The sequence below is a fragment of the Mastigoproctus giganteus genome, chromosome 9 (genome assembly GCF_048544385.1).
Source record: "Mastigoproctus giganteus isolate SK-2022 chromosome 9, ASM4854438v1, whole genome shotgun sequence".
In the NCBI taxonomy this organism is placed as follows: Eukaryota; Metazoa; Arthropoda; class Arachnida; order Uropygi; family Thelyphonidae; genus Mastigoproctus; species Mastigoproctus giganteus.
In genome coordinates, this window is record NC_143583.1 from 213,330,132 (window position 1) to 213,353,426 (window position 23,295).

General features: G+C 39.6%; 1 protein-coding gene across 1 annotated transcript in view; it reads right to left on the bottom strand.

The window, feature by feature from the left end:
* LOC150081109 (heparan sulfate glucosamine 3-O-sulfotransferase 1-like) overlaps window positions 1–22,414 on the bottom strand; it is a 140,823-nt gene extending 118,409 nt beyond the window's left edge. Inside the window, exon 1 of the mRNA XM_090381293.1 lies at window positions 22,038–22,414. The gene's annotated coding sequence lies outside the window, so the exon portion shown is untranslated. The remainder of the gene's footprint in view (window positions 1–22,037) is intronic.
* Between the last annotated feature and the right edge of the window lie 881 nt (window positions 22,415–23,295).

Sequence of the window (23,295 nt, forward strand, 5' to 3'; positions counted from 1 at the left end):
TTTCAGTCATTTATTTTTCGCGTGGCCCTAATGAAACTTTTTTTTTTTAAGGCGGGTGGCATAAGAGTGTTTAATTGTGTAAATTGTTATCCTGTTCCGATTTCGATTTATTAATTTTTAATAACTCGAAAAAAATGTCGGAATTTTTAAGCAACAAAAAATTAATTGGAAATTTGATTGGGGACGTGATTTAGAAAAAGAATACAAGTAAGATTTTCGCAATCATTAAACAAAGATAAAATAGATAAAATAAACGAATAAATAATAATAAATAAATATATAAAATTAACAATAAACAAATAAATAATAATAAATAAATATATAAAATAAACAATAAACAAATAAAATTTTCATTTGCCGCTGTTATTTTTAATCAAGGTGGTATATTGTGTTCTCCACAGCTGCTTTCAAAATTTCAGTTGGAATGTTCACTGCCTCCCGGCGGATTGAAAATCTGTAGAGTTGAAGGGAATTCTTTGGTAAATTCTCTAATAATTTTGGTCCTCAATAGGTTACCGTTATGTGCCTGTTTCAAAATTCTCTCGATTGTTAATGGTTAAGGTTGTTGGGTTGGAAGTTTGCCCTTAGCCAAGATATAGCGACATAAGTGTTATGCAAATATAGCTAGCATTTGTACATATATGAGATTCTTAAATGCTGTGCTGAAAAGAAAGTAAGAATCTAAAATTAAAAGGAATTAAATATTTAAAACCAAAAAATTTATATGGTAATTTAACGAAAACTTAATATTCTTTAGCACACACTTTCTGTCCACGAGATGTGATTAGATTACTCGAAGACGAAAAGTTAATCACAGTGACAATAGATTTCGGTATAGAAATGTAATGTGAGTATTCGATTGCTGCTTTAAACGCATCCCCGTTGTTCGGTGAGCGCATTGAACTTCCATTGCCGACACCGACACATAGAAAGATAATTGGAACTTCGTGTTTACCTCTTTTTCTTAGCTGGCGGTGTTATTGCATTTGTGGTTACCTTAATTAGATTAAAATGGGTTGTTTGGTATACCTCAAAGTCGGTGTTATGTTATTAGATCACATTCATTTATTCAAGTAAGGTAGGTAACATCTATTTATTCAACTACGTAGGTAAGGGCTGAATTTTTTCTATTACTTTTTAAATATAAAATTTCGTTTCTCTCATTTGAAGCCAGTTTCTATAATTTAGATCCAAGGCACTTCCCTCTCTTACCGTTGTTTGAAGACTTCAGTTCTATCGTGCTTAAATAATTGTCAGAGTTTACAGACAGTTGCCTCGGATGTACAGTGGATTTACAGTAATAACTATCTCAGACATACGATTCGCATAGAAGTGCAGTACCAAATTAGGCAATGAAATTAGTAAGCATATGCGTAAGGTCTACTCAAACTTAGGAGACCCACGCCTTGTAGTTTGATTTATATAAGCAATATTATTGAAAACAGAAAGAATAAATAAATAAAATACAGTTTTTTCCTTTTTTCTAAGCAAAAAAAAAAAAAAAGATTTTGGTTCGATTGTGTAGCCGCCATTAATAATAATATACATACCTTGAACTTTGGCTATCTCAAGAACTGTTGTTGTTGAGTTTTAGGAGCATTAGCGACTAAGCCCTTATTGCCCAGTGTCCATTGTTTGTGTTCTATGGTCCATTTTCTTTTTTTCTGGACGAAAAATACGAGTTTCGGGGAGAAAAACCATGCTACCATCCCCGAGACCGACTAACTCAGCCACGTTGTGAAAAAGGCCCATGAAAATTTCTCTCTTCATCGACGGGTCCCGAACTCAGGTCTGTCTGCTTACGTTTACAGGAAATGCTGAAAATGACTACCGTGAGCCGTCAGACAAAAAGTGGCTCTACTAGATATTGAATAAAGGTTATAATTTTTTGGCTTAGTGTACAATATAATACAGTTAAGTCACTATAATATAACAGTTAAGTCACAGTTAAGTCAAATAGTTAAGTCACAGTTAAGTCAAGTTAATACAGTTAAGTCAAGTTAATACAGTTAAGTCACTATATAATACACTAAGTCACTAGCAAGGTTTTTTTATCAGAGTGTGGCACAGTTTTTGTTTTGCTTCGGGTGTTGCTTGGTATGATTGAGTTGCCATTTTAAAATTTCAGTTTTCCTTTTCCCTTGAGATCGATTTACTTGTGTTGCTTTATTCACCTTGTTTATTGTGATGTCTGTTAAACGAACGACAGTGTCTATGTTTCTTCGCTTCTTCTCACCTTTATTTGTACAAATCTAAAAATCACACTTTATTTCTACAAAGCGATAATGCACTGATACACATTAACACAGTAACACGGTCGGCAGGTGGTATTTTACTCACCTGCTGCCTAAATAGCAAGGCTGGAACACTCAATTTATTTTCAGCCTCTGAAACCAATAGTACCAATTACCGTAGTACAGGTGCGCAAAACAATTCTCACAACAGGCCGAATTAAGGCAACAGTCGTGCTATCCGGAAGTACTGACCAGAAAGGAATTGAAGTTTCTTTTCAAGTGCCAGTGTTGCTATGACTACTACCACTTCTGTTGTAAATAATTAAATTGGTTCAAATGCTTAAAGGCAAACTTGAACATACGGCTACAACATCTGCTTCAACCATTAATAATGCAGTGCTGGAATCAATGTGACTGCTCGCTGGGAAAGAGACCAGCGAACAGGGTTTTGGAGACAGGATTAAAGTTTTGTGACTGCACCATGCAGCTTCTTGAAAACACTGGTATTAGCGTGTAAACTGCAATTAAAACTATACTTTTAAGTTAAATACTAAAGAAGTGAAACATTTCTTTAAATTTACAGTTTTAACGCGTACCCAGTTTTCTAAACTAAATCATCACTTGCCTGGCCGGTCAGGCTGCTTTCGATGCCATTATCGTTCCATGTCTGTTCGCTCAAGGATTACCACAGTCATAGCGGTAACCTACACTGCTCGACAAAATTAACAGAACAAAATGTTTTTAATGAATATTTTATTGTGAACAGTGTCGCGAAAGCGGATATTTGATATAATAGGCATCCTGGCACAAATTCCGAGTATCCAACAGAAATCGATCTACCACCTTACAGAGCCGCACATTATGTAAATTATCCATGCCTATAATAACACCGGTTGTGACCACATCCCTTCATTCTAGTTTTTTTTATGGCTTGTTCAGTAGGATAGCCACATCTCCAGTACTCAGAGTGGCAAGTCATCGTCGTTTAGATGGTTCTTTGAGATGTTGGGCCGCTGGACGACTTGAAGCCGGGAGGTTGCAGGCAGAGGTGGCACGTTGGCTTAATGTGCCACGCAGAGTAACATGTCCAAAGAGGAGTTGGAATTGTAATCCTTGTAATCCAGTGAGAGGGCGATCATGGTGTATATGGTTAAAGATGAGGTCCAGGATCATCTGGACAAAATAAAAAAAAAAAAAAAAACCAGATCTCGGCATGGGTTCGTTAAAGGGAGGTCATGCCTCACTAATATAGCAAATTACTGTGATGTAGTAATTAAACAGTTAAATGCAGGTAATAATTTTGATATTTAGACATCGACGGCTTCAGTGACTCTTTTTATACGTCCCTTATAAAGCTGCTGTGCAACCTGGAAGGATCTGGAGTACTGGTAAGATCATACTATGGATCCGACAGGCTAAGGGACAGACGACAGACGGTTGTCATAAATGGTCAGTCTTTTTTTTTTTTTTTTTTTTTTTTTGGACTCTGCGTTGGGTTCCTTCCTATTTCTGATTTTCAAAAATGATATTGACGAGGGTATCCAAGGAAGGTCAATGTTTTCTGGAACTATTAAGCAATTTTGAATCGAGTCTTGCCATGCGACAAATTACAACTTTCCGTGGCTTAATGCTTCTAAATGTAAGATTATGCATTCGAGGATCAGAAATCCTGGAGTCACTTATAAGCTAGAAGGAATGGATCTAAAAGTTATTCAATACGAAGAAGACTTTTGTGTTACGATATCAATGTGACATGAAATTTCCCATGCAGTGTAAAGAGGAGAATAGGAATACACCTGGCATCCTATTTATGATTTGTAAGAACTTGGTTCGTAGCCGAGAACGTTATTGTTCCTCTATAAAGCGCGATGGTCAAACTGCATTTGGGATACTGCATCCAGTTCACCTGAAAAATACATAGGCATTTTGGGGAGAGTTCGAAGAAAGGCGACGAGATTGGTGACGACTGCAAAGTGATTCACATATGAAGATCGGCTTAGAAAGTGTGGACTGCAAAATTTGACAATTAGACGTCTAAGGGGAAATCTGATTGAGATGTATAAGGAGGGTCAGCTCTCCTTATGCATCTCAGAAAATGAGCCTGAATAAATTCAAAGTGGAATTAGATGGTTATCTCCTTTTATTTTGTTTATTTTATTTCAAGCTTCCGTGTAAGCCCCTGGCAGCTTTGCGTGATAGGAATTTGTGTATACGCTATCTGTCCCAATAAATATTATTTCACTGTCCGTGGTAAAGCGTGCTTGAATAGGGCGGACAGCAGATTGTGAAATGTTATCATAAATTCTGAGAAAATGTTTGCGTTCATGGACCGATTTGTAAGTTATGTGAGCTGAAGTTCCCCAAAAAACCTCTACTTCTGCTTCCTGAGATCGGCCAATTACAACTCTGATTGAAAGGTACTTTAAGAACCGTTCCGGTTGTCGACAAGATTCGACCCCCCCCCTCCCAGACTGAGAAGTGTCAATGTTTGATTTTATATTTATAATTATAAATCTAAACTTTAATTCCAAAATAACCTTTGAAGTTGTTTTGATTAGTTTATTTTGCGATTTCAGTTCGCTATTCTCTGTTGTGTTCTTTTTTCTTGAATTAAGTGCATTCATTGTAATTGGGTGGATATTCCGCACTTTTGATGTTTACTAAAGGAATACACAGACTTTGTAAACAGGCGTAAATATTTCCTTGTAGCAAAATAAGGAACGGACGAAGTACTTGACCGACGCAGCTAAGCATGTAAATGAGACCTGCGCACAGCGCGAGAACGTGTAATGAATATGGAGTGGGCAACCTTTTAGAAAGATTAGGTGTTACCTAATATGTGTTAGCTAGATGGGTGCTGACGTAAGTCCGACACGTGTAGTTGTGGATGGCGCAAGGTTGGCGCGTCGCTTTGGACAAAACAAATGCGATATTCTTTTAAAGTGTACAAGTTTGAAGTAGTATGTCCGTACACTTTGTATGACCTGATGGAGTGAATATCGTATGTCCTTCGACGCATTTAAACAATGATTCTTTGTTTTATTCGTGGCCACGAGGAAAATAGAGCGCATTACTTTGCTCGAGAAATAAGTTTTAAAATGATTTCCCATAAAGTTCTCGGAATCAACTTTTTCCAAGAAGTTTGAAATGGCTATGAACTAGTCGTTTTTTTGCGATATGAAATTAGTGAGGTTCTTCTTTTAAGAGCATGCGGCTACTGAAAAGTGCTTAATGTGCCTGTATATAGAGACTTTTATTGCAACCACCCATACTACAAGAAGAGTTTTTTTTTTTTTTTTTTTAATTTGCAGACAAATTTACTTTACTGTCTCTCAGCCTTATCTAGCGTTGAAAACCCTACGTGTAATTGTGTGCACAATTATATAGGAACAAATTTCTCCTTATAAACTTTCATTATGGTCGTTTTAGAGGGTCTTCCCACCAATCTAGTCATGTCGAATCTCCCTCAATGGTCGGCCATAAATAAATTATCCATATCCTCCACAAAAAATAAAAAGATGCTGGTTCAGGGTTCGCTTAATATTTTACGTTGTGAAACTTCAAAGTTATAAAACTTTGAAACAAATCATTATCCATGGTTTCTTCTCTTAAAAGAGTCTTTGGGTCTGAACTCCCACTCCCTGTGGTTGTATTATAAAGCTATGTATTTACCAGTTTGTTCCTATGGTGCGTCCATCTAGTTTTGGCAAGTTAAGAAGGTTTCAGTCCAGACTAAGCTTCATGGAATTCAACGTCAAATGCTTTTGGCACTGTTCAGGGTCTGTAGGACTGCGTTTACTCCTACCTTACAGGTCCTTAATGGTTGTGTGCCCCTCGATCTGTTCCTTTTTTATCGAGGCTTATGTTTCTACATCAAGCACGTTGCCCCTCTGACCTTCGTGGGTTTTACCAACAAAATAACTCGGATTCCAAAAGCGGAGAAAACACTCTGTTGGAATCGTTTGATGCACCGTTGGCAGGACAGGTCCGCTGCCTCTAAGGGTCTTGTTACTTTAAAGTTTATCCCTAACGTCACGTTAGAGTCCACTCAAAAATCAGTTCCGTTTTTGTGTTGTGCCCACTCGGTCATTTGTCATGGTAAACTGATTTATATTAAGGTGTTGGTATGAACATTGTAAATACTGTATACACATAGCAGTTGGGTGGTACCATACTTAAGGCAGCGGAGAACGAAAACCTCGGAATAATTGTACAGCCCGACAGGACGTTATCTGAACAGTGCAGACAGGCTGCTAGGACTTCTCATGGGATTCGGTCAATAATGTACAAGGATATTGCCAGCGAGTACAAGGAAGTGGTTATTGCGTTGTAATAAGTCAATGACGCGGGGAAATTTTTATGGGCATTTTTCACACGTGGCTGAGTTAGTGGGCTCAGTCGAGGGTAGCATGGTTTTTTCTCCCGGGGAATTGGGTTTTCTTCCATCAGACAGCAAATCGACCACAGAATACACACAATTTACAGAAATAATATATACGGCGCCGTATTGCCTAAGTTGCTGATGCACCTAAAACCCTACAACAACAATACAATATGGAAATCAGGTATTTGCTAGGGAATCTTTGACTCACACACCAGGAGATATAAACTTAACTCTGAAAAGTGTTTCAGGTGCAGAAATTTGCTTTCATCTAGAAAGTAATTGATCGTTAGGAAAAACTTCCATTCAGTTTTGTGGAATTGGTAAGTTTGAACAAGTTTAAAGAGGGATCGGATAAGTTACTAGAAGAGAAGGGCAAATGAAATAAGTAGTGTTTTTTTGTTATTGCTGTAATACGAGTACTAATACTAATTTGTTTTAAATATTACAAATAAATTCTCTTATCTTAGAATAACTCTTTATTGCATACAAAACGCACATGCCGTACACAATACCCTTCACGGCTGCAAGCCAAGGCTAACCCCTGGCTTGCAGCCGTGAAGGGTATTGTATCTCTCTTCTAATGCGAGAAACTTATTCCCTGCTGCGCTTTAACATTTATGGTAAAGACAAATATTTATTTATAAGTAATATCAGATGAATGTTTTCCAACAAAGAATGATTCGACCATTGCTGTTTTCAGTTGCTTGTATTACTGCTACTCCATGTTATGACCCCTAAGGTTCCGTACGTTAACGGTACAAGCTTCTGGTTAATGTGCTATTCATCTTTAATTTTACAGAAAATTTACCCTTCATTCCTTTTCTGTTTAACGTCTTGAAGCCAAAATCTTTCATAAAAATCTGTAGTTCCAATTGTCCAAACATTAGTTGGGGCCGCGAGATTAAGTGTCGAGTAAGTTATAAATATCTCATTGTAGTGCCCGACACTTGAGCAGGAAATGATATTGAGAGAGAGAGAGAGAGAAAAGAGGTGGCAGCTCACGTTAATGACCTGTGCGTTGTGTAGGTGGCACAATCTTTCCGTGCCTGCCACAGTTAGTAGTAGTAGTAGTAGTGGCATGTGATGCAAGAAAGCAAGTGTATGAGCTTGTGCAGCATCAGCCAAAAAAAAAAAAAAAAAAAAATCACACAACCATTCCCTCTAAAATTTGTCCAGTTCCTCCTTAAATTTATTTAACCTATCCACTTCCACAACGACTGATGCAAGTTTGTTCCAGCAATTAACCACCCGCTGACTAAAGGCAAATTTCCGCACATCTATCCTACCTCTGTCTTTCCTCAATTTGAATTTATGTCCCCTTAGGTTCGAAATCTGAACAAGTGGAAGAATCCCATCAGAATTCAGTGTGCTCAACCCATTCAAGGACTTATACACCTCAAGCAGATCACCTCGTAGGTGCCTAGTCTCCAGCCGCTGCAATTTGAGGAACTCTCTTGGTAAGAGGATCCCTTCATTCTCCTCACCAATCTTATTGCCCTTCTCTGTCTCTTTCTAGCAACTCTACATCCTTCCTAAAATGAGGCCTCCAGATCTGTACGCAGTACTCATTGCCTTATACAGAGAGACAATCACCTCCTTTTCCTTGTTAGCAAAATTCCTGTATATCATTGACAAAGCCCAATGACCTGCCCTGGCAGCCTGTCTGCATTGCTCAGAAAACTTCATATCTGACTGCACAATTACTCCCAGGTATTTTTCATTTTTTACCACCTTAAGTGTAGTACCACCACACAGTTGGTACATTTTTCTGGGGTTACTTCTACCCATATGCAGTACTTTGCATACCAATGTTAAACTTCAGTTGCCACTTCTCAGCCCATCTGCCCAAATTTTCTAGATCCTCTTGCAGTAGCACACTGCCATTACTGTCATTAACAACCCTGCCAACCTTTGTGTCATCTGCAAACTTTGATACTAAACCTGATATACCTTCATCAATATCATTGATAAATATACAAAACAATAGTGGACCCAACACCGAACCCTGTGGGACTCCACTAATAACATTAGTCCACGAAGAGCAGCACCAATTGTTTACCACCCTCTGTCTTCTCCCACTCAACCATCCTTTTATCCATTGTAGCAACTTACCCTTAATCCATTCTGCTCCAATTTGTACAGTAGTCTTCCATGCGCAACAGTGTCAAAAGCTTTCCTGAAATCCAAGTATATGATATCAAAATTAATTTTTGCATCCAGTTCCTTTGTAACCACATCATAATATCCTATCAAATTTGTCCGACAAGACTTTCCCTTAACAAATCGATGCTGTGTCTGAATTATTGCTGCAGTCTTTTCTAGATGATCCTGCAATGCATCTTTAACCAGTGACTCCATTATTTTATCCGGAACAGACGTTAAACTAACTGGTCTGTAATTACTCGTGTCACCCTTCGATCCCCCTTTGTGAATTGGGGACAAATTTGCATATCTCCAGTCCGTGGGGACTTCCACTGAGCCCAAGCATACTCTCATAATTATGGCTAAGGGTTTGATTACTTCCTTTGCCACCTCCTTTAATATAACTGGGTAGATCCCATCCACCACGGGTGCCTTTCTTATGTTTAACTTCAACAATTCCTCTCCACTTTGTTCTCAGTTATTACAAAATCATTAAGCACCCTGCTACAATTTGATAACCTTCTGCCATTTTCAAACCTTAATAACTCCTCATTTGTGAATGTAGATGCAAAATACTCATTCAGTTTGTTTGCTATCTGAGCAGGATCATCAACAGTCGAACCATCGATATGAATTGGACCAATCAGATTCATCCCTTCCTTTTAGAGTTTATATAAGTAAGGAAATTCTTGCTGTTTTTCTTAGCATCCTTTGCCAAAGATTTCTCGTTATCTGCCTTCGCCTGCCTAACCTTCTTTGTGACTTGATTACAGACTAGCTTATATCTGCCATTGGGTTCCTTGTCGCCTGGTAATTTATATGCATCCCATGCATTTTTTTTTCTCTGCCACGAGTCTGATCAGTTCATTTGATAACCATTTAGGTCTAAACCTTGAACAATATTTTTTAATAGGTATGAAACTTTTAGTAGCTTCCACGATTAATTCCTTGAATGCTGTTGGTAACAAATTTGCTGTTGGTAATATCATCAGTTGATTCCACTGTACAAAATTTAAAAACTGTCTGAGACCACTGTAGTCACCTTTACGGAAGCAGAAACCCTTTCCTTTACCCCTGACGGTAATTATATTAGCATTAGTAGAGGCATATGATCCAAGAAAGCAAGCTTATGCAGCATTGGCCAAAAAAAAAAAAAAAAAAAAAAAAACCCGCTCCCATTTCACCCCTCCGTTCGTTCCAAATACCTGTCCAGCTCAGCCTTAAATTTATTTAGGCTATGATCTTTCACAACAAAGGATATCTTTAAGTAAATCCCACATCAGTACACTGTGATCACTGCCATCTAGTGGTTCCTTTATCTGCAAATTCTTAATACACGAATGATCACTGCTGATAACCAGATCAAGAGTATTACGCCCTCTGGTTTCTTCTCGAACATGCTGCTGCAGAAAACAATCATCCAATAAATCCACAAAAGTATTACTACTGTGCGATTGACCAATTCACAAGTTCCAGTCAATATCTGGGAAGTTAAAATCCCATTATAAGACATTCTAATTTACTAGCCCACTCTATTTCTCTGTACAATTGTTCCCTGTACTCATTTGAGTCATTAGGACTATAACACAATCCTACTCTTTATTTTTGCTTTCGCAGTGGCTATGTCACACCAAACTGATTCAATGGTGCACTGTTCATCTGTATCAACTGGATGCACTTCTTTTGATTTTATGTTTTTCTTAATTAACAGCATAACACCTCCTCCCTTCCTATCCTTTTCTATCCTTTCTCTACACGTTGTACTCCCCAAATTCCAATTCTGCATTCCTTATATGTGTGTGATTTCACGGCTCTGATGTCCCAACAATATCCGCCTTTGATATCTTGATCACACTTCAATTCATCAAATTTATTTACTATACTTCTAGCATTGGTATACATGCAAGTATACCAATGCAAGTATTATAATGCAAGTATTATATCAAATACTGGCTTCTCAAAAACTTTAAAATGTCAGCGCCTGTGGCTCAATAGCAGAGACAACACTCAATCAATTCGCGTTCCAATTCAAAAAGCGTGATCAGGTTTAATGATCTCGGTTCCTATTTTCCAGCAACGGTGGCTTCGACAAATTCATTAATTAAATCGTTAGCGAAATATGAATTTAAGTGATTCTTGAATGGATTAATAAATGTCATTCGAAACTGCCCACTGATATAGTTTGTTTAAAGAATGCTGTTGTCGTTTTCGATCAGTGAATTCCAAGATGGTAGCTAGTCTGCGTCTTCAGCAAGACGCGCACGTTACTTGTGGCGTTGTACGGAACTTGGAAAGTCATTCTTATAAACATTGGAAAGTAAGGGTCCTAGTGGGGAACGGGACACCACCACTCAAGGAGGAGAAAAGGTCGGAGCGTCTTGATTGGTGATAACAGTATGTACATAATGAGTAAGGTAGCTTTCTAGCCAGGTAAGGAGGGCTTCCTGAATTCCATAGATTTTGAGCTTGTCAGTTAGAAGGACATTGGGGTCCTTGTAAGAGATGCTTGACATGCTGACCAATGTCTAAGGCTTCTGATATAGTTCGCCAGTACTGAAGTAGATTGGAGATGCTGGCGTTGGACCGTGAATGAACACAGATGTACTGATAGTTACCGATGAAAGGTAGCATGTCTCTGTTTCAGATGAAACTGTTATGTACCGTTTCGGTGCAGACTGATAAGCTTTGCTAATTTGTTACTTAAATTCCTAGCGAAGTAGCCTAAATATTGAGCGGTGCTGCCATGCTATTCTTATTTTTAAGTCATAATGATACTTAATTTCTGGTACCATCACGGTAACAGACGTTAATTCTAGTACTATGATGGGAAGGTGTTGTTTATACAGTAGTACCATCGTGGGAAGATGTTACTATGATAGTTAGTAGCTTAGGTGGTAGATGACTGTCATCAACCGGTGCAATACCACCACACCACCACTTTGCTTATTGGAGGCTTGAAGTGGTGAAACCCATGGTTAGTCTCTAGAGCAAAGTTTCCGGCATTCCCCTCCCCCCATACTTCTCCTTCAACCTATGCACGGTACTAAGTACTATAGGTTTTGATACCTTTCGTGTTTAGGGATTTCATAAAAAAAAAAAAAAAAAATGGATCGAAGTTTTTCAAAAGAAAGGTTTTCAAAAGAGCCTCATTGAAAGGTTTCAGTGGGGCTCTTTGTAAGGAGCTATATATCTTCGAGGTCAAGAGCACCAATAGCAAGATTGAAAGGCTGGATTGCTTTCTTGAAGTTCCTCCTGATAGAAATTATGGACCTTTTAGAGACATAATGGTGGATTGCATCTCAGAGGTAATGGGGCTGGGAACTGATTGAAAAACTGGTATGTCGTGTCTAATGGCGATTCTGTTTGATGCTAATGTAAGATCAAGGTACTCATGAGTTCGGGTTGGTAAGTTAAAATACTGATCAAGACTCTAGCTATTCAAGCAATTAAAAAGAGAGACCTGATTATGTTAGATAGCGAGGTTTGTTATGCATTAAAATCGCCAGTTTCCATGACTAACTCGGAAGATTGAATATCTCATGGAATTAAATTAAGTGATCTAACTATGAATAGCACCTAGCCAATGGAGTAGGGAGATATACGAAGATGATGAGTGACTTTTAGTTTTCCGAGCTTTAGAATTGCTTCAGTGTCACTACATGCAATGGACTGTATTGCACTTAATTTTATTGGAACGGATAATAAATTTTCTGTTTATACTCCGGCACGACAACCAAGTCAGTAGAGTTTACAATAAATCGTCAATACAAATATTTATCGTATTTAGTAGTCACGGGCTTGAACCCCGGTCTACTCAAGGAACGCATGCTATGCATTCTCGCTCCTGACCACTCGGCTACGTCAGGCGGGGAAGCCATCTCGTCTAGACCTCTGTTATTTACATGTAAGGTGTAATTCGAAGGGATTACTTCGGAGTCATCGATATCTCTGAAGTGCCAAGCTTCAGTTAATAAGTATTCATCATAGTTGTTGACATCGATGGTAAACTGAAATCCGGTATACTTTGTAAAGATAGACATGGAATGCTTTCATTTGCGTCTGATATAATTTTGGAGGGTGAGAAGGAGTTATGAGCATTTTCCATCCTCTGACTGTTATGCATGCGCGCAGTGGACTTTGGGGGTAGTCTGTGACTAGCTTTACCAATGGTTTCATGCCAGGATCGTGAGTTAAGGATCTTACGGTTGGTTCATGGGGTCGCTCATGAAGTGATGAAGGAAGAATAAGTAAGTAGGAAACTTTGTTTCGATGGTTTAAACATCGAATAAATTTTTGCTCGTGCAGGGATAATGCTAATATTATATTCAGTTTTAAGGAGATTTTCTGTGAAAAATTGCTTTTGGTTTTGTCGGTGATTTGCAGGGCTGTCTTATACTGCAAGGTCTGTCTTATACGGACAGTCTGTGACAGTCAAATCCTCTGCTTGCACCTTCACGATGGTGGGACTGTTAGTAATCCTGGGTATAACCCCCATGCGCAACCACACTGTGGATGACCACTCAGATATGAAGCAAAGTAAGCAGGGATCGAGGTGTGGCACCCATACCACATGGAGGAATGCCGCTCCTCTGTGTTATCAGGCAATACTAGGTGGTAGATAACTCTGATCAACCGGTGCAATACCACCACTTTGCTTATTGGAGGCTTGAAATGGTGGAACCGATGGTTAGTCTCCAGAGCTAAGTTTCGGTAAACCCTTCCCCATGTCTTCCATCATGCAGTATGACTGATGTCTTTTGAGGTTATGATCAACATCATGGCGAGATCCAATCTTCCTTATATTTCGGAGGTACAGCTCTAAAACGGTGTTCGCAGGCCTTCCATTGTCAGTACACCGGACCGAACCTATTGGCTTCTGGATCAGCTAGTGTATAATCTCGCTACTTCTACTCTGTCAGATAGTGACTGGAGGGAGTCCGAGTAGTGTGTATGCGGGGGGGCATTGTCGAGGCCACGTTATGTCAAGGATCTGGGTATATTCTTACCATGAGTACGCCGTATCCAGAAATTTCATTACTTCATACAGCATGTGCCTCCCACTTTTTCTTATTGTTGAGTACATCATGAATTGTCAAACTAATAGAGTAAGTTTATCTGCGAAAGGATCTAAACCTCCCAAACACTTCCTAGTTCATTTCACAAATATATGTGGTCTCAATTATAATCTCAACGATGTCCATTTCCACTTGCAGTCTACCAAACCCCATTTACTTTTTCTGACAGAATCTCAATTATCGGTTGATTCAACTACTGCTCATCTCAGCTGTCCAAATTATTCGCTGTGTGATTCCTTTCGCCTCAAAGATCGTACTTGTGCTTTTTGTCCGTTCCGGTGTTCCCTGTCAGTGACTTGGTAATTTGGAATCTTCTCTGGCTTAAAATCTCTCTACCTCATTCTGTCAAATTCATCTGTTGTCTCTACCATTCTCCCAACTCCACTAATCACTTGAAGCTCTTTGACTTCCTCTCGTTGCAACTTGACTTTCTCCAGTCCAACTTTCCTAACAGTGAGGGAATTTTCCTTGGTGATTTTAATGTTCACAACTCCAGCTGGCTTCCGTTTTCTAGTCACACCGACCCAGCTGGTCGAGATGCGGAGGCTTTTGCAATTATTAATGACATCGCACAGATTGTTCATTAGGATTGGACAATCCTAACCCCACAGCCAACACGTTTGATCTGTTTCTCAAAAACTACCCTTCTAAGTACACGGTCGAAGTGAGTGGTCCTTTAGGCACCTCAGATCACAAATTAGTGATTGTCTCTTCTCCAATGGAGCCTTTATCTCATGGCTATTCCCAACCACGTGTCGCTTGGCATTACAAGAACTCAAAATGGGATGACCTGCGAGATTTCTTTTCTTTTTTTCCTTGGTCGGATTACTGTTTCAAAACTTCTGATGTCAACGTTTGCTCAGATCGTGTCAGTGAAATTATTCTTGTAGGAATGGAATCCCTTATTCCACGCTCCACTTTAAAATCTCATCCTTTATCTAAACTTAGATTTTTCGATTGTGCTAAGGCTGTTCAAGAGAGGAATCTGTCATATCGTAATTGGCTTGTTTTCAATTCTTCACTTTCATTTTCTGCCTACATCAAAACTCGCAACAATTGTAAAGCAGTTATTAATCAGTCCAAACTAGATTTTGGACAGGCTAAGAGTAGAAAACTCGCTTCTTGCCCTAATTGTAGCCGAGCATTCTGGTCTCTTGCCAAAGCTATTGGTCGCTACTTTTGCCCATCTCTGCTCCCATCTCTGTCAAAACAAGATAGTTCTGTTTTCACTTCAGCCAAGGATAAAGCTGACCTGCTAGCATCCCATTTTTCTTAGAACTCATGTATTAATGATCTTGGTAAAACACTTCCCACCATTCCCAACACGCTTAATTCAATGCCTCCTGTGGTCTTCCGTCAAAAGGATGTCAGAAGGATTTTGACGAAACTTGATGCAAAGAAAGCTCCAGGTCCTGGTGGTATTTCTCCACTTTTTCTCAAACCTGTGCTCCTGAACTTACTCCTGTTCTTTGTCGCATTTTTTCACTTTCTTATCCCAAAGGTATTTTTCCTTCTGCTTGGAAATTTGCTCATATTCATCCAGTTCCTAAAAAGGGTGACAAGTCCTCCCATCCAACTATCGTTCCATTGCAATTACTTCTACTCTTTCTAAAGTAATGGAAAAATCAATTAATTGCCAATTCTTAAACTACATAGAAACCTTTCCGTCTGATGAACGATCGCCAGTATGGATTCCGTCAGTGTCGATCCACTAGTGATATTCTGGCTTATATTACCCATTTATGGACTAATTCAATGGAAAGGTTCGGTGAAACACAAGCAGTTGCTCTTGACATATCAAAGACTTTCGATCATATTTGGCATAAAGGTCTTCTAAACAAGCTTCCATCTTATGGTTTGCCAACTGTTTTTTGTAATTGGTTATCCAGTTTTCTCTCGGATCGCTCATTGAGGCTGATGGTAGATGGCTCTCTGTCTTCTAACTTCTCCACTAATGCTGGTGTCTCCCAAAGTTCAGTTCTTTCCCCCACTCTTTACCTTTTGTATATTAATGACCTTCTTCCCTTGACTGGAAATCCTATCCATAATTTTGCCGATGATAGCAAATTGCATTCCACCTTCCAGTTCAAGACACCTTGCCATGCTCAAACAGCTTCAACCTCTCGAATATCTGCTACCGATTCCTTAAATACCGATCTCCGGGTAATACTCCAGTGGGGTAAAGACAACTTAGTTGATTTCAATTCTTCTAAAACTCAGTCTTGTCTTATATCTCGCAAAAAGGATTCTTCTGCTTCTATGCTTATCTTCGGTGACACTCCGATTTCTAGGCAAGATGATATATCTCTTTTGGGGTTTACCTTCACTTCTAATCTCTCTCTCTCTCTTGGCACAAGCACATTGTGGAATGAATACTCTGTGAGGCCACTGCCTAAGGTCAAAGCAACAACAAGCCTAAAAGATTTCAGACCAATCTCAACTTCTTCCACTCTCCTCAAACGTCTAAAAAAGGTACTCCTTCCAGCATTAAACAAACAGCTGATGCCACAGAAGCCGAAACAGTTCCATTTCGCAGTCGAAAATAGATCCACCATAACAAACCTCATGGCCGCACAGACATCAATTCTTCAAGCCCTCGAAACTAAATCTGAATTAGCTATAGTGTACGCTGACATTGAAGCTGCTTTTGACAGCCTAGACGTCACAGCCCTTCTCAGACTCCTGCAATTCTTCTTCAGGATTAATGGAGACCTACTAGCTTTCCTCACCGCCTTATTGAAGAATAGAAGTGTCCACCTCACTTTGAAGAAAATCCACTTTACAAGAAAAATTAATGCAGGAGTCCCTCAAGGTGGTGTCCTGTCTGGCCTTCTCTTCTCAGCGATTCTGATTCCTTTCATGAGTCATCGTGATGATGCTCTAATATATGCCGACGATATAAAGTTTCTTACCTTAATCCCACCGTCTGCAAACCCAATGGAAATTACGTCTTCCATCACAGAGAACTTGACCACTCTTTTAACTTACTCGAAGATGTTTGGATTAAACCTTAACCCGTCAAAATCTGCAATAATGACTTACTCATTGAAACAGCAACCAACAATAATTCAACCTTCAGTTTTAGGTACTCTGATTCCAGTGGTTACCTGCCATAAAGATCTCGGGGTCTATTTTGATCCGAAGCTGAAATTTAATGATCACACAGAATACCTCCGGAAGCGTTTTAACACCCTACGCTGGAAAGCGAAACAACACTTACTTCATTCCAACGATGCCGCAACCACTACCAGATATCTTCAAGCCACTGTTTGTCCGGCTATTTTATATGCTGCTGAAATTTGGGCATCTGCGTCGCCTTCACTTCAAAAACCGGTGTTCTCGTGTGAATACTGGACCCTGAAATGGGCCACAAATAAGCATCGCCGACCCCCTCAATTGAGAACAACTGACATGGCTGAGCACCTAAATGTACCCAGGCTCCCGAGGTTAATTGACAGCAGGCATTTAATGACTTCAGTAAAAATGTACACAGGAGTAATAAACGCCCCAAACATCTGGGATTTCTGTCAGTGGCACAATCCTACGCCATCCTTTTGGTCAGAGCCCACACTAATCCTCAAATACAACCGGTTGAAACTGTGTAGTCGGTTCCTACCTGCCCAGGCACTCCCCAAAATTCAGGCACTGCTCCGTCTTGGAGTCGACCTTCAGAAATTAGCTACCGACTACAAATACCGTCACATGCTCCTCGAATGGATTCCATCTGTGGAACTAGGATAATTTCCTCCATATGACGTTTAGTCCTCATTTTTCATTATTATAATTTACATGTTTGTAACTCATAATTTACATGTAACGGTATTTTTTTTTTTTTTTGCCAATTAATTTCATTTATAATTTCATTTATAATGTAAAACTCCTGGCCATGTCGCCGTGTTGAGTATTATTCTCTCTAGTACATGTCCTGTACTTATTAGCAATAAAGAATTTATTTATTTATTTATTTATTTATTATTACAAATATTGCTTCTTCTGCATCTAAAAAAACTTGGTTTTTTCTTTCGCTCTCGGCGTTACTTTTCTTCCAAAGGGCTACTCACTCTGTATAAATCGCAAATTCGCCCTGCCATCGAATATTGTTCCCACATCTCGGGTGGGGCCCCCAAAACCTCTCTCAGGCTTCTTGATTCTATTCAGAAGAGGGTAGTTAGGTTAATTAATGATTCATCTCTAACAGAGTCTCTCCACTCGCTTTCTCATAGACGTACTGTTTCTGCTGCACGCCTTTTCTACAGCTACTTCCATGGGCACTGTTCTTCTGAATTGGCTTCTATAATTCCCGCTCTCTCTTTCAAAACAGTCCGAACACGTGCCGCCACCAGCCAACTTCCATTTACTGTCCAACTCCAAACTCACAGAACCAACTTTTCATCTTCCGTGGCGCATTATAGCCTCAGCTGCTTATGCGCCAATAAAACTCAAATCAAATCAAATCAAATTTCATCTTCCTCGTTTATTCATTCAACTGCCGTTTTCTGGAACAACCTTCCTTCATACGTATTTCCTGAAAATTACACTCTACAGAAGTTCAAGTCTAATGTCAACAAATATTTTAAACTTCCAACCCAAGCACCGTACTAAGTACTATAGGCTCTATTACCTCTCGTGTTTGGAGTTCTCATAAAAAAAAAAAGAAAAAAAAAGGAAAGAGCACCATCATTGGTTGAGGACAGCGGTTGCTGTTCAGAGGCAGTGATCTTATCCGAGAGATTGTTGGAATATGTACCACTTGAGCATATGATAAACGATAGCTATTGCTAATGGTATCTAATTTTAGTATAAGCCTATGTATAAGCCTTCTGAGGCTTATACATGGCTGTTCTGAGTTGATTTTTCTTCCTTTGCTGAAGCTGTGGTGGAGCACTGTCGAATCTTTTGCGAAATCAAACGCACAGATTAAATCATATGAAGGATCTTGCTGAATGCGTGAGTCTGAAGATGTCAGATGGTTAGTGTTGTTGGTGGTACAACTTGAGAGACTGGTTTGTTTAGCAGTGTTTCCTTGGCAGAGGGATTGCCGAACTATCCTGAATGTCTCCATTGAAGCTTTTGATGCAACGATTTTCTGAGGATAATGAATTTAGTTGGTTAGTGTGGCGTGATATGAGTTCAATAGAAAGTTGAGGTCTTCAACAGGAAGATGAGGAGGAGGAAAGGACCAGCTCTGAGATACGCCTCTTTATATAGTTAAAAAAAATTAATTCTCATATTAGGACCACCCGAGATTTACCTCATTTACTTGTATGTAGATGAGGAGTTGAAAAGGATATATATTGTCATTGACAGAGAGGAAGCCCGGATGGGAAATACTGCCATCTGTTATGATTGGTTGGTATTTGAGAGTTTATTGACGCATGTTTGTTTCAAAGTCATCTGATACTTCAAGGTTTGCTTTTATCCAAGCATTAATCGACATTTGTATACTGTAATTTTAGTTTTATCTTCTATGTTTTTGCCTTCGTGGGTAGCACAGTTGGTAGACTCTCCGTTCTCCCCACGCCGGGTGGGAATGACCCGAGTTCGAGTCCCGTCGATTACGTGAGAAATTTTTATGGGCCTTTTTCGCAACGTGGCTGAGTTAGTCGGTCTCAGGCGAGGGCTACATAGTTTTATGCCCGGAAACTTGGGGTTTTTCTTCCAGCAAACAGAAATTCGATCACAGAACACACGCCATTTACAGACAGTATATACGGAGCAATACAGCCTTAGTCGCTGATGCTCCTAAAACCTTATTACTACTAATATATCTTCTGTATTGTTATTTAGGTCCATATTGGGCGAATGGGCAGCTTTCTTCACCGTGCTGTTTCTATTTTCGCTTCGAGGGCAGATAAAGTTCCTATGTCTAAAGGTAGAAAGCTTGGAGAGGAATTATATGTTAGAACAGGATGGAGCCGAGCTTCTTTAAAATAATGTTCATATGGTTATATCGTTAACCATTTTTAAGCAGCTACAACAAGTAGTCAATTGTTTTTGGAATCGCTGAATTTATTTTGAGGCATTTTAAATGAAGGTTAGAGATTACATTAATTGTAGTTTAAACAGAACTTGGGCTGTTCGTTATTCTGTTTTTTGTAACTGCTTGTGGCTGTGTAGTATTATCACGACTCCACGCAATTCCACAGTAGGTATTCGTGTTAAGCAGTTTAGGAATGCAGCCTATTCCAGTGGAGATCAGGCGATAATATCTTTGTGCTGGGTAAACATAGAACTGTGACGTATTGGGAACATCTTCATAGTTTCAGGCTTCAGGAGCGCGGTACTGAAGAATTTTTTTCGCGCGTTGAGCCTTTAGGAACTTTTACAAACTGTTATACTAGGATTATGGCGCACTAATAGAATAAATAAATATAGGCAAATTCATCATCCAGAAAATGATTAAGAATCCTTAAAAGTAAGGGTGACAATTGTTTCTTTTAGTGCCCCCGCTTTTTCACTAACTCCTTCATTTTACCACGAACTGCTCTTGCACGTTAGAGATATGCGCAACTTGTACAGCACTTGTATGAGCCGGCGACCAATCGTCACTTTCAAAGAACCGAGAGCGAAGAGAAAGAAATATAATGTATCTGAGCGACTCTCAGATACGGTATATTTAATTCTTGTCTGGCTAAACTCCTCATTGCCAGAATAGCTAATGAAGAATGCTGGGATCTGCAGCAGGACAGGACTTATAAGGCTCAATCTTCAGCAGCGAAGTCTACAGAGAATGTTTCCCGCCACCACTGGCTTTTTAGACAGTCGAAAATTGACTGTGAGACTCTCTGCAGTGGCGAAGCATACAGGACTAAAGTCCTTAAAGGATTGTCTCACCTTATGCGGTGTTGGCCTCAATAAACTCTCAAAAGGTGTGCAGGCGAATCAACCCAATAAAAACTTTTGTTTAAAGTTATCTGTATGTACCTCCATTTTGATCGATTGACTTTAAATTTTTTGTTAGTTGTAAATCGCTGGTACTATGACCTGACCTTGCGTTTCTAATGTCGCGTGCATACACTTGCATTGCGCAATAGTTAAATTTTGCCGCCATTACAGCTAGCCACACAGTTCGTCTGGCGTGTGACTGAAATAGGGGAAAGTAATGGCTGCCCAAGTTAAGTTGTTTTTCTTATTCTCCCGTACGAACGTATGTTTTCTCTGAAGCACATTAAATGATGGTTTCATGCTGTCCCAGATTCGCATTTCAAAATCATAACTTTTCTAGATGTACCTCTGTAAAATCTGAAATATTTTAAAATCTGGACAGTGCTGGATTTTAAAGCGTTTGCTGAGTCTTCTTGATTTTAAGAACGATTACAAACACGCTGTTTAAGATCCTGAAAAAAAACTATGGACATCTGCGAGTGGGAAACGTTTTTCAGTTGTTTTCGTGGGTTTAAATGAGAACCAGAGCTCTCTTTACCGCTAATAGTTCTGCTTTCTGTAATGCATTCACAAAGACTTGCTGGAAAGCGTGCTTCAGATTACATAAAAAAAAAAAAAAACCTTTTCTGGGAATATCGTGCCCCTCGGGGTGATGTGACTGCTCATCCGGATCAAGTTCACTTAATCAGTACAATCAGTATAATTCATCCTTGGTAGGAACTTTTTATTTTTAGGCTATGGCTAATTAGGCCGTACACGCTGTAAAGGTCACTTCTGAATAGTCGCTGATTGTACTTACGTAGGAAAAAAAAAGTTTTCCTTCATTGTATGAAAGAAAACAACTTTATTTTTATGTATCAAAATGTACTGCACACATTTCGATACATAAAACATTGCATACACATTGCAAAGTCCAAGTATACTTAGATTTTGGTTCATATTCTTCACAGAAGTCTTTGTATCTGTTTGTTTCAAATCTCGTGAAGTGAAAAGTGTAGATTAAATCATCGGGAAGGGGATAAGGATAAAACTGATCGCCAGTGATCCAATATGGACATACTTATAACCCTTTTCTAAAATTAACAGCGGTTCATCCGTTACCCAATTTCACGCTTGTTCCCTATTATTAATTCAATAAAAAAATTACTGTAATGTATCTGCTACGCTCCATTAGAAACACGAACTTTTGTTTTAGACGGTGACCATCAGAAGCCACAAGATCTCATCGATACAGCGAATTTATTAAAAATCATGGTTCAGAACAGGTTCCTGTTGCTCAGCTCATTCTAAAAGACCAAAACGAGAGAGGAGACTTACTTTTATATCGTTTCTTCCGGAGGTTCTTTGATGCGGTTGGCGTGCACGCTTACTCTTTGACCTGTTTGTATGTCTCGCGTAGTCTTGAGCAGTTAAATTCCTCTTACTGGAGCTGGTTCTAGTACCCACTAGAAGGCTTGTCACATAATTAAGAACACGCGTGCACTTGGCAACGCTTCCTTGGGAGTCTGTCATGCGGATTCTTTAAGATCAACATCTTAGCGAAACACCGAGTCTAGCACTACTAAAGTGACCACGAGCGAGCCACGTGATGTGCGAATCCTGCAACTTATCCGTACGTCTCTCTCGCGCAAGCTCGTGCATCTTTAGAGGAGCGATCGTTGAAACTTTCGCTCCAGCTTCCGTACACACGCACATTCAAGCTACGGGACGAGAGCGGAGCGGGCTCTGTTACGAGCTGTGACGCAGATGCTATTCAACAGCGTGATTGGGGCATTTTTATGTCGAGTTTCTTGCGCTGCGTTTTTGTTTTCCGATTAATAATGAATGCGCTACGAACCCCTGCCTCGTAAGTTCCAGGATCAACCAGCGCCTGCGAAAAGTAATTTCTGTTTCCTCGTGCAGCAGCAGCAACCTTCGTTGAAGTTAACGACGTGATCTCGCGACATTTCAACGTTGTATCGGAGCGCGAATATCCTTATTTACGCACACATGCCGCTATGTGGCATATAAATAAACAAATAAATAATAAATAATATTTATCGTGAGCATTAGCAATGTTTACAGCACCCATCACGGCAGCCCTGTCGGTGGATTTGCATTTTTCATGAGGAAGGATTGTGAATGGAGAGACAGTTTCGCTGCAAAAGTGGAGGGGCGAAAATTGTTCTTATTTTTTAAATTACGGATGGCCGCCCGTCTCAGACTGTGAGCATCACGCGGTAACGACAAATCTGAGGATTTCACTTAATGATAATTTACCAGTTGATCTGCGCATACTCAACAAGAGATGGTAGGCATGTCGCATACTGACGTCATGGGCAGAACACAAGCGACTAATCGGTCTCAGGCTACCCTCGCCTGAGAGTAATTCCGGCATGCTCTGAAAAAGCCCTTAAATTCCTCGCGTCACCGAAGGGATATTCGAACTGAGTCTTTTTCCACCCAGTGTGGAAGGATGGTGATTATACTCACTGTCACTCATATCCACTGTGCTACCTCGCACACTCACTGTACGAGGTAGCACAGTGGATATAATGTGTTAACGGACAAACGCAACCAGGCATCTCAGAGGTGA